The following is a 12013-nucleotide window of genomic DNA, read 5'->3' as shown; positions in this document are numbered from 1 at the left end:
GACTTATTTTATTATTTATTGATTATTTATTATTTATTGGTTATTTATTTTATTATTTATTGACTTATTTATTAGTTTTGACTTATTTTATTATTTTTAATCATTTTAGATTTGCCAGTGTTTCCTCTGAGGAGCCCTCTGCACCGGGAGCTGTGGTTGGCTGTGGCTGCTGGGCCCTGGTTCGTGGGCCCTGGAGGTTTGGTCTTGACCTCATCTCTTCTCTGGGCCCTGGGCTGGTGTCCTGTGGCTGTGGGTGACCCTGTTCCTGGTGCAGATGGTTCCTCTGGTGGCGCTCTCTCATCTGGTTCATCTTTATCCAGCCTGTTCCACTTAAACATATTTTAAATGAAACTGAGGTATTTTTAACATGTGTTGAGGTGGGGGGTGGGAGTGTGTGTTGGGGTGGGGGGTTGTTTGGTTATGATTATTGATGTGTTGGGGTTGGGTTGTTGGGCTGTCGGGTGGCTGGGTGGGTTTGGTGGGTGGGATGATTTTAATGCTTTGTAAAGCACTTTGTGTTACTTTTTTTTGTATGAAAAGTGCTCTATAAATAAAGTTGATTTGATTTGATTTGATTTGTAGTAATATATTTCCTTTGTAGTATTGTACTGTAGTAATATATTTCCTTGTAGTATTGTACTGTAGTAATATATTTCCTTGTAGTATTGTACTGTAGTAATATATTTCCTTGTAGTATTGCACTGTAGTAATATATTTCCTTGTAGTATGTACTATAGTAATATATTTCCTTGTAGTATTGTATTGTAGTAATATATTTCCTTGTAGTATTGTACTGTAGTAATATATTTCCTTGTAGTATTGTACTGTAGTAATATATTTCCTTGTAGTATTGTACTGTAGTAATATATTCCTTGTAGTATTGTACTGTAGTAATATATTTCCTTGTAGTATTGTACTGTAGTAATATATTTCCTTGTAGTATTGTACTGTAGTAATATATTTCCTTGTAGTATTGCATTGTAGTAATATATTTCCTTGTAGTATTGTACTGTAGTAATATATTTCCTTGTAGTATTGTACTGTAGTAATATATTTCCTTGTAGTATTGTATTGTAGTAATATATTTTCCTTGTAGTATTGTACTGTAGTAATATATTTCCTTTGTAGTATTGTACTGTAGTAATATATTCCTTGTAGTATTGTACTGTAGTAATATATTTCCTTGTAGTATTGTACTGTAGTAATATATTTCCTTGTTAGTATTGTACTGTAGTAATATATTTTCCTTGTAGTATTGTACTGTTAGTAATATATTTCCTTGTAGTATTGTACTGTAGTAATATATTTCCTTGTAGTATTGTACTGTAGTAATATATTTCCTTTGTAGTATTGTACTGTAGTAATATATTTCCTTGTAGTATTGTACTGTAGTAATTTAATTTCCTTGTAGCAGTTGTATTGTAAGTAATATATTTCCTTGTAGCAGTATTGTAGTAATATATTTTCTGTAGTATGTAATATAATTTCCTTGTAGTATTGTATTGTAGTAATATATTTCCTTGTAGTATTGTGTTGTAGTAATATATTTCCTTGTAGTATTGTACTGTAGTAATATATTTCCTTGTAGCAGTGTATTGTAGTAATATATTTCCTTGTAGTATTGTGTTGTAGTAATATATTTCCTTGTAGTATTGTGTTGTAGTAATATATTTCCTTGTAGTATTGTATTGTAGTAATATATTTCCTTGTAGTATTGTACTGTAGTAATATATTTCCTTGTAGTATTGTACTGTAGTAATATATTTCCTTGTAGTATTGTACTGTAGTAATATATTTCCTTGTAGTATTGTATTGTAGTAATATATTTCCTTGTAGTATTGCATTGTAGTAATATATTTCCTTGTAGTATTGTACTGTAGTAATATATTTCCTTGTAGTATTGTATTGTAGTAATATATTTCCTTGTAGTATTGTACTGTAGTAATATATTTCCTTGTAGTATTGTACTGTTCTATGGAACAGCCTGCCGGAGGACCTCAGGGCCGCAGAGAACATTCAGGTTTTTAAAAGCAGGCTCAAGACCCATCTTTTTAGCATAGCTTTTGATTAGTATTTATCATTTTAGTTTACTTCTCTATTTATTTAGTCTTATTTAGGCTGGCTAGTGTGTTTATGTTTTACTTATGTTTTATTTACTTGTTTAGTTTTGACTTATTTTATTATTTATTGATTATTTTATTATTTATTTTATTATTTATTGACTTATTTATTAGGTTTGACTTATTTTATTATTTTTAATCATTTTAGATTTGCCAGTGTTTCCTCTGAGGAGCCCTCTGCACCGGGAGCTGTGGTTGGCTGTGGCTGCTGGGCCCTGGCTCGTGGGCCCTGGAGGTTTGGTCTTGACCTCATCTCTTCTCTGGGCCCTGGGCTGGTGTCCTGTGGCTGTGGGTGACCCTGTTCCTGGTGCAGATGGTTCCTCTGGTGGCGCTCTCTCATCTGGTTCATCTTTATCCAGCCTGTTCCACTTAAACATATTTTAAATGAAACTGAGGTATTTTAACATGTGTTGAGGTGGGGGGTGGGAGTGTGCGTTGGGGTGGGGGGTTGTTTGGTTATGATTATTGATGTGTTGGGGTTGGGTTGTTGGGCTGTCGGGTGGCTGGGTGGGTTTGGTGGGTGGGACTGATTTTAATGCTTTGTAAAGCACTTTGTGTTACTTTTTTTTGTATGAAAAGTGCTCTATAAATAAAGTTTGATTTGATTTGATTTGATTTGTAGTAATATATTTCCTTGTAGTATTGTACTGTAGTAATATATTTCCTTGTAGTATTGTACTGTAGTAATATATTTCCTTGTAGTATTGTACTGTAGTAATATATTTCCTTGTAGTATTGCACTGTAGTAATATATTTCCTTGTAGTATTGTACTGTAGTAATATATTTCCTTGTAGTATTGTATTGTAGTAATATATTTCCTTGTAGTATTGTACTGTAGTAATATATTTCCTTGTAGTATTGTACTGTAGTAATATATTTCCTTGTAGTATTGTACTGTAGTAATATATTTCCTTGTAGTATTGTACTGTAGTAATATATTTCCTTGTAGTATTGCACTGTAGTAATATATTTCCTTGTAGTATTGTACTGTAGTAATATATTTCCTTGTAGTATTGTATTGTAGTAATATATTTCCTTGTAGTATTGTACTGTAGTAATATATTTCCTTGTAGTATTGTACTGTAGTAATATATTTCCTTGTAGTATTGTACTGTAGTAATATATTTCCTTGTAGTATTGTACTGTAGTAATATATTTCCTTGTAGTATTGCATTGTAGTAATATATTTCCTTGTAGTATTGTACTGTAGTAATATATTTCCTTGTAGTATTGTACTGTAGTAATATATTTCCTTGTAGTATTGTATTGTAGTAATATATTTCCTTGTAGTATTGTACTGTAGTATTATATTTCCTTGTAGTATTGTACTGTAGTAATATATTTCCTTGTAGTATTGTACTGTAGTAATATATTTCATTGTAGTATTGTACTGTAGTAATATATTTCCTTGTAGTATTGTACTGTAGTAATATATTTCCTTGTAGTATTGTATTGTAGTAATATATTTCCTTGTAGTATTGTATTGTAGTAATATATGTCCTTGTAGTATTATGTTGTAGTAATATATTTCCTTGTAGTATTGTACTGTAGTAATATATTTCCTTGTAGTATTATGTTGTAGTAATATATTTCCTTGTAGTATTGTACTGTAGTAATATATTTCCTTGTAGTATTGTATTGTAGTAATATATTTCCTTGTAGTATTGTGTTGTAGTAATATATTTCCTTGTAGTATTGTATTGTAGTAATATATTTCCTTGTAGTATTGTGTTGTAGTAATATATTTCCTTGTAGTATTGTATTGTAGTAATATATTTCCTTGTAGTATTGTACTGTAGTAATATATTTCCTTGTAGTATTGTATTGTAGTAATATATTTCCTTGTAGTATTGTACTGTAGTAATATATTTCCTTGTAGTATTGTACTGTAGTAATATATTTCCTTGTAGTATTGTACTGTAGTAATATATTTCCTTGTAGTATTATGTTGTAGTAATATATTTCCTTGTAGTATTGTACTGTAGTAATATATTTCCTTGTAGTATTATGTTGTAGTAATATATTTCCTTGTAGTATTGTTGTTTTCTGTATGAAGTGTCTGGGGAGATTAAAGGTAAATGTCAAAACTGAATGGAACATTCTCCTGCAGAGCTCTAGCACCACCTAGTGGCAGAAACAGGGAAACATTTGAGTTCAGTATTGACTTTAATATTAACATAAATTTATATTATTTTTTCTGATTCAACGCGTCACGTGAAGAAGAAAAAACATCTGTCCAAATCTGAATTAAATAAATTCTGAATTCAAGTTAATATAAATATGCAAAGAAAAATAGATGTTTTAGCCCCAGATTCTTCTTCACTTTGTGTCCGTCATGATTCACTGCAATTTAAAATTTTACAGATGAGAAAAACATGTCAAAGGCACAACTGTCCAAAATGTCCCTGGAGTGGACACAGCTGGAGACATGGGGACAGGACCAGGCCTCACTCACTCACACCGTCTGGAGTTGTCCAAAAGTGTCCCCCTATCGGACAAAAGTATTTCATAAGTGGTCGGGTGTTGGTCGGGTGTTCATCAGGTGTTGGTCAGGTGTTGGTCGGGTGTTCTTCGGGTGCTTTTTGGTTCTGATCCTGCACTTGTTTGGTGTGTCCCCAGTTACTGTAAATCTTCAGAATGAACAAAAATCATTTATTAAATAGGAAACAAAAAAATAAATAAAAATAAAAATAAATAAAAAAAATAAAAATAAAAAAATAAAAACAGACTTCAATTTACACTAATCTGTCATATGATGTAATGACCAAGTAGAAAAAAATAAATCTGAACTTATCCTCCTTTATTTTAATTTAATTTAAATGTATTTATTTATTTTATTGTATTATTTTATTTATTTATTTTAGTTTGTGTATTTACTGAGTTGAATTTATGTATTTATTTTACATATTCATTTGACTTTTTTTTTATTAACTTATTTGACTTTTTTCTGTTAATCTGGCACATATATAAGTTTATTACCAACTATTATGCTGAAAGAAAAAGATCATGAAAAATGTTGTATGTTGTTGTTGTTTTTTTTATGTTGTTTTTAGCTCGTATCTCCACAAACCCGACTCTTACATGGCCTGGAGGAGAGACTTCATCTGCTCGTCTCCATGGAAACGTTGTTCCTTTGACTCTAATCGTCCACAGTGCGTCTTAAAATGTATCTGTGCCTGGAGAAAGTTCCATACTGCAGCTTTTACTATGAAAGTATGAACCACTTAAGCAGAATGGAAAAGGGAAATGTGTTTTTACTCATATAAAACTATAAAAAAAAATGCACTAAACTGAATTATTATGATCAAATATTTCCCATAAACCCCAGTAAAAAATAAAAGTACAATATTTACAACATGTGACGTGATTTTATTTATGGAAATGAGGCCAAATGTGAAGAATATCAGTGTTAGAGATGTTTGTGTTTGAACCGTGCAGAGATGACGTGGTCTTTGCTGCCCCCTGCTGGACAAAACCTATAAACACAACATCAGCTACAAACATCAGGAAAGTGTTTGGACTTTTAATATTTATTTACAATTTTATATTCGATTTTAAATAATAAATGTGCCAGGTAATTACAAATGTTGGTTTGTTGTGGTATATTTTGAAAATGTAAACAGTTTTATGTCGATATGACACCGGTAAAAAGTCTACTCCATTACTTAAAGGTGCACTGTGGAACTTTTCTGGTGGAGGGTGAGTCATGTGCTCGTCTCCATGGTGATTGTATCTTGCATGTGTTAAATTCCAGGTGTTTTTCATCCTCAAAATGCATTCTTACTATGAGTGACGTCGTCTTTCCACAGATCTGACCTGTTAGATTTATGTCATATTATTATTAAAGTCATACTAGGGAATATTCTGTGCAATAGCAATAACGTTTCCAAGTTTTTTGAATAATCTGTTGTTTAGTTTTGTCTGTTTTCTTTTTACTTCCTGGTTGCAGCGCCGGCTCTGGCCTTTAGGGGGCGCTGGCTACAGGAAATAAAACACATCTAATCGTGTAAGAAGAATATTTAAACTGGTATAAACACGAGTGACATTTAGTTTTCTTTTCAATATAAATGTCTGGGCTCTTGGGGGCCCCCTGCTGGCCTCGGGGCCCTGAGCAGCTGTGACATAAGTGGAGCTAAAGTCTAAATTACACAACAGTTTAGTTCAGTTTAAACCTGGAACATTCTGAAGATGTGACTCAGGCCTCGACTTTGACGATGTTTAAATCCAGACTCAGTTTATCTATGACTCAAAGGGGTTTATTCTGCCTCTTTTATGATGTTTGTTTTGTTGTGAATTTTCTTATTCTGTAAACACTTTGAATTACTTTTTTGTGGATCAAACCTGCCTTGCCTCGCCTTAGAAAACAATTAGACATGTTATATATCGTCATTAATTCATTAAATAGATGACGACAGCTTGATTTTGTGAAGAAAAATAAAAAACATGTTTAATCTGTTGTTGTTTTTTGTTCTTTTTTTGCTTGTAAATTTCCGTTTTCTCAGTGTTTGTTGCTGCAGGTCGTCTGGGCCTCGCTGCAGCTCAAGATCCTGATCTATCCCAGTCCATTTTTGAGGTATTCAGTTTTAAAACTCAGCCTTATTTCCTGTGTTTTTGTACTTTTCTCTTTTAACAAACTGCAGCTTAACTGATATAAACGTGACACAGACACTGTCCCACAAAACCAAGTCAGACTCAGAAAAACATCTGTTAAAATCTGTCACATTCACTTTATCTATTGTATCTTAATAAAAATAATAATCTGAAAATCATCCTGCTTCAATTTAGTCCACTATAGCGCCCCTCTTCTGGTGAAACGTGGAACTGCAGCTGTTAAAAACCAGACCGGACTGTATATTGATGAAAGATACTCAATTTGTGTATGTTTAAATCCTTTTTATATATATATATATATAGTACATAATGAATATGTATAATCCAACTTCTGCCGATGTCTTTTGATGGAGGAAATCTACGGTTATTATTATTATTATTATTATTATTATTATTATTATTATTATATTATTTTATTAACTAATTCATCTTTTTATTTATTTATTTATTTTATTATTATTATTCCTATTATTATTATCATTATTTTTTTATTTTTTTATTATTATTTTTTATTTTTATGTATTATTATTTTTTTGTCTAAACCCATCGGGGTGGTGGGTGGGAAAAAAGAAGCGGGAAAAAAGTAATCAGGTTCTAATCTGTATATTTGCACCTGAGACTGATACTTTAATAAAAATTTGATCACAAAAAAAAAAAAAAAACCAGAGCGGACTCGGGGGGTTGTATGTACAGTTTTTGTCTTGTGTTTTATTTGGATGAATGAAACACTTTCAGTTACAAAAATGACTTAAAATGAACAACACTGTACAATGAACAAGCAGAGATTTTTTTCTTCTTTTTTTTCATTTATGGGGGATTTTTCCAAGATAAATACACTAAAAAGCTAAATTGCTACCACACGGAGATGGGGCGGGGGTGTGGACGGGGGGGTCAGGGGTCAGGGGTCACAGAGGGGGCATGAGGAGGTGGGATGGAGTGAGGTTTAGAGGAGCATTCATAACTGCATTCACATTACACTGCTAAGACTATTGTATAAAATCGAGTGTTGGGATTTGAAATGCAAAAGTTTGAGATTATGGCGACGTGTGAGGGTCATCGTGTCTCCACCTGAAGCGAAAGTTGGCACAAAGTGAAACATCTTCTCATTCTTTCGATTTTTTTAAATGTTCGGCAAAAATGATGGATCGGTAGTTGCAGAAAAAACAAACAAAACAAAACGATATTTGTGGATATTAAAGGTGATTTAGATCAAACCGGCAGAGCTGCTGACCTTATCTAAACGCTCCGGAACAGCGCCCTCTGGTGGCACCTCTGGTTAAGCGGGAATCTCGTTCATTTCAGGGAAGACACTGGGAAAAGTTTTGCTGCGATAATCTGATATGAAGTCGGTTTATTTGTGTAAAATGTTCTATTCAAGTCAACACTGCAGCGACTCTGGAGCAGGAGTCTCCGAACTGTAGCTCAGGAGCTCCGCCCCCTTCCACGCAGCTCGCCGAGGGATTATTGAATTACACGTTTTGTGCTGAATAACTAAAATTTGAGGAATGACGATCGTAAATGAACTGCAAAAGATGAAGTTAAATTGTAAATAAATCATTCTGACGCCCAACTTTCTGCAGTAATAAATGAAGAATGGTTTACGTTTTCTAAGCATCGAACTTTACCCCATCTAAGGCGTGACGTGGCTCTTGACGTGGCTCTTGCTGTGACTCTCGCTGTGACTCTTAAATATCGTCAATTTCTTGCAACCTTTAAAACGAGCAGCTCTCTGACAATTTTTCTGTTTTGTAAAAAGTAGCTCACGATAGAAAAAAGGTTGAAGGCCTCTGCTCTGGAGCCTTTCAAACAGCTCTGTGGTCAAAATTCACCTTATTCTGTCAGTTTCCGTGCGCCGCCATCATCGTCCGGGTTGTATTACTTAACGTTTGGCCAATCCTGACAGTAAATAAGTTCTAAACCGACTCCAGAGCCGTTTTAAAGCTTCAGAGAGACTCGCGTGTTGGACATTTCACACAAACGAACCAACGTTATTTCAGATTTTAACTGCAAAACTTTTCCCAAATTCTCCACTGAAATGAATCAGATTCCCAGAAATGTCACCACAGAAAAGCTCATTTTATTTGCATTTACAGCGAAAAATGGGCGTGGCCGATTAAAGTCAATAGAACTTGTCGACATCGGCCGCTTCGTGCAAAATAAAACAACCTGAACGACGATGACGACGCTCGAGGCGACGTCTGGAATAAACTGGACTTGTGCAGCTCTTCGTAAAAAAAAAAAAAAAAAAAAAATCACGCACAGAAGCACACCTGACCTTTACCTGGAGTTTTCAGACTCAACATTGTGATGATTTAAGGAAGTGGCCCGTTTGTTTCGGGGGAATCTGCTGCTCGCACTGGGAAGTTGGCAAACAATATCCTACAGTTGAGCAGCGTCAGGTGGTTTCAGGTCGGTTGTCGTAATTTTTTTTTTAGCTTCACAAAACAAGTCTCTTCCACTTTCCTACCAACAACCACCTTTCCCCTCCCCCGCCCCTGCGCCAGAAACACCTCACCTGGCCAGTCACGCGAGAAAGAGCTACCGGTAAATAAAAAAAATAAAAAAAACGTTCCCAGGAATCGCACATCGGGAAGCCCCTCACCAGTGTTGACACTCAAAGACAAACAAAGAGGTGAAAGGTGAGAGAGACGGTTAGGACTGAACGAATGGAGGGATGAGGGAGGGAGGGAGGAGAGAGGGAGGAGGAGGAGGGGCGGGGAGATTTAAAGCTTTACTTTGGCAGCACGAGCAGAAGTAAGGACACAAACTTAAGAAACAGCTACAAAGATACCAAGAAATTTCAATATCGTCGCCGTCTTCGCCTCCGTTATTTTCCAATGACAAATACTTAAAAATATACATTTCATCATCTTAATTATTATTATCATTATTATTATTCCCTTTGGATAGCTGAGGTTTGAAGGCAGCGTTGCCAGGTGACGTCAGGGGGGAGAAGGATGGACAGAAAGAGGAGGAAGAGGAGTGTGGAGTGTTGTGTTGCAGTAAAAGATCGTGGGAAAAAAGTTCTTTGGTTTTGTTCGTTCACGTCAGACGCTCGTTGCATTTGTTGCTTGTAAAACCCTTTGGACTAAAGCTGTATTGGAGGAGAGAGAGAAGAGAGGGATGAGAGGAGAGCGTGGGTGGGTGCATTTGAAGGGGCATCAGGGCACTTACACGTATTTACTTTTATACGATACGTGAAGGAAATACTGTTTACATTCCACACTTTTGGTCTGGTTTGTTCAGTAGAGTCAATAATGAAATAAAAAAATACAAAAACGGAGATTCTTTTTCTATTTTAGCTCTGCCACGACCAGGCCCGTGCACAGAAATATGGGGGCCCGGGGCACGAAGACACACATGGACCCCCTTTAATATAAATGAATAAAATAAAAACCCTGGGGCCCGCCGTGACAGTGAGTCGATCCGTGAGTTTTTGGTAATAACTAAAAGTCTTGCAAAGCCTGAACAGCTCGGGTTATAATAAACAGTTTATTAAAATGATTCTTTATTCACTCCAGACCTTTAGAACTTATAAAGTAAAGACTAAACCTGGAGGATTCTGAACAGACCTGAGTCTTTAATCAGGTCTGTGCTGTGGAACCTGCTCCTGTTTTATATCAGGTGCACGTCATTATGTCACTGATTGTGTTGAAATGTGTGAATCTGTATGTCCAGTCTGCGCTCTATGTGTCCAGTCTGCGCTTTATGTGTCCAGCCTCTATGTGTCCAGTCTCTATGTGTCCACTCTGAGCTCTATGTGTCCAGTCTACGCTCTATGTGTCCAGTCTCTATGTGTCCAGTCTCTATGTGTCCACTCTGAGCTCTATGTGTCCTCTATGTGTCCACTCTGCGCTCTATGTGTCCAGTCTCTATGTGTCCAGTCTCTATGTGTCCAGTCTCTATGTGTCCACTCTGCGCTCTATGTGTCCAGTCTCTATGTGTCCAGTCTCTATGTGTCCACTCTGCGCTCTATGGTTCCTCTTTATCTGAGGGAGTCAGCCCTATACTCCACCCAGAGCCCTGAGGTCAGAGGTCAGCTGGGTCAGGCTCAAGACCAGAGGCGACTGATCCTTTTTTGTGGCAGCGCCCAGACTATAGAACAGCGCCCTCTGCCTGTCAGATCCTCTCAGTCTTTAACACAGTTTAAGACTCGACCTCTTCTCCCTGGTATTTAACACGACACATACAGGCGTGTTTTCTTTTCCTGTGTTGTGTATCTGTATATTAGTTTTTTTGTTGACTTTTATGTGACGTACTTCAGCTGAAAATGTTTTAAATATGAAGCTTTTATTTTGCACTAAAATAAACCACATTATGGGTCTTTATTTTGCCTTTAATTATTTAGTTCTGCTGAGTTTTAGTTGAATATTTAGTGATGCAAATGTGGTAAGAGAATTCATTTTGGGACATTTTTGCAGAGGTCAGACTGAAGGACTTGGCTCCACTTGGTCCTGAATCTTCTGGCGGAGCATTAACTTTGGTATCATTCACAGGAGGGGTATCCCCGCCCACAAGTCCAGTCCGAGCAGAACCGCCCCCCGAGTCCGACTCCCACCAAAACATCCCGCATTTCTGCCCCTTCAAAATCCACCGCACGGCTTTGTATGAGAAGTCTGATGTGGTGTCACCTAGCAACATCTGCCCCAGCCACTCCCTCCACAACCTGCCCCGCCGCTGCCCCCTACAGGCCAGTGCGGTTTGACCACGAGGCTAAAAGCGTGGCACCGCAATGACCTTTACCACAAAGCCGCTGTGCTGAACTCAATCTGGAATCTTTATTGAATCAAAGTTAGAAATTCACCCCGAGCACTTTGGACACTTTTGATCCCAGATTTGAGGCGGACAGCAGCTTCCCAGACGTCGATATTTGGGGAAGCGTATAGAGGGTCAAGTTGGAGGAAATTGCCGTTTTTCAAAAAGCTCATCGCGATCAGCGGTAGGGGGTTTCCAGGGGAGACGAGAGCGGCGTGGAGCGGGAGGTGAACTCATAACACGACCTTCGACCCCCACGTGGCACCTTTTTTGATCCAAACGGAGAGAAAACGACACACAGACCTGCAGATCAATGCTAAAGCTAAAGCTAACTCCGTTCAGAACTTGACCCCCCGCGTCGTCGTATAAGTCCACGCTCCCGGTCCAGCACGCGTCCCCCGCGGTTGCCACGTGAACCCCGCTTTAAAGCATTCATCTATTTGGTTTATCATCAAAGAATATGAGGTATATGATGAACTATCTCTCTTTAACGTCAGACACTGGAGCAAAGAACTGGAGTTGTGCT

Source organism: Periophthalmus magnuspinnatus, chromosome 16, assembly GCF_009829125.3.
Source record: "Periophthalmus magnuspinnatus isolate fPerMag1 chromosome 16, fPerMag1.2.pri, whole genome shotgun sequence".
Taxonomy (NCBI): domain Eukaryota; kingdom Metazoa; phylum Chordata; class Actinopteri; order Gobiiformes; family Gobiidae; genus Periophthalmus; species Periophthalmus magnuspinnatus.
This window is presented reverse-complemented; position numbering follows the sequence as displayed.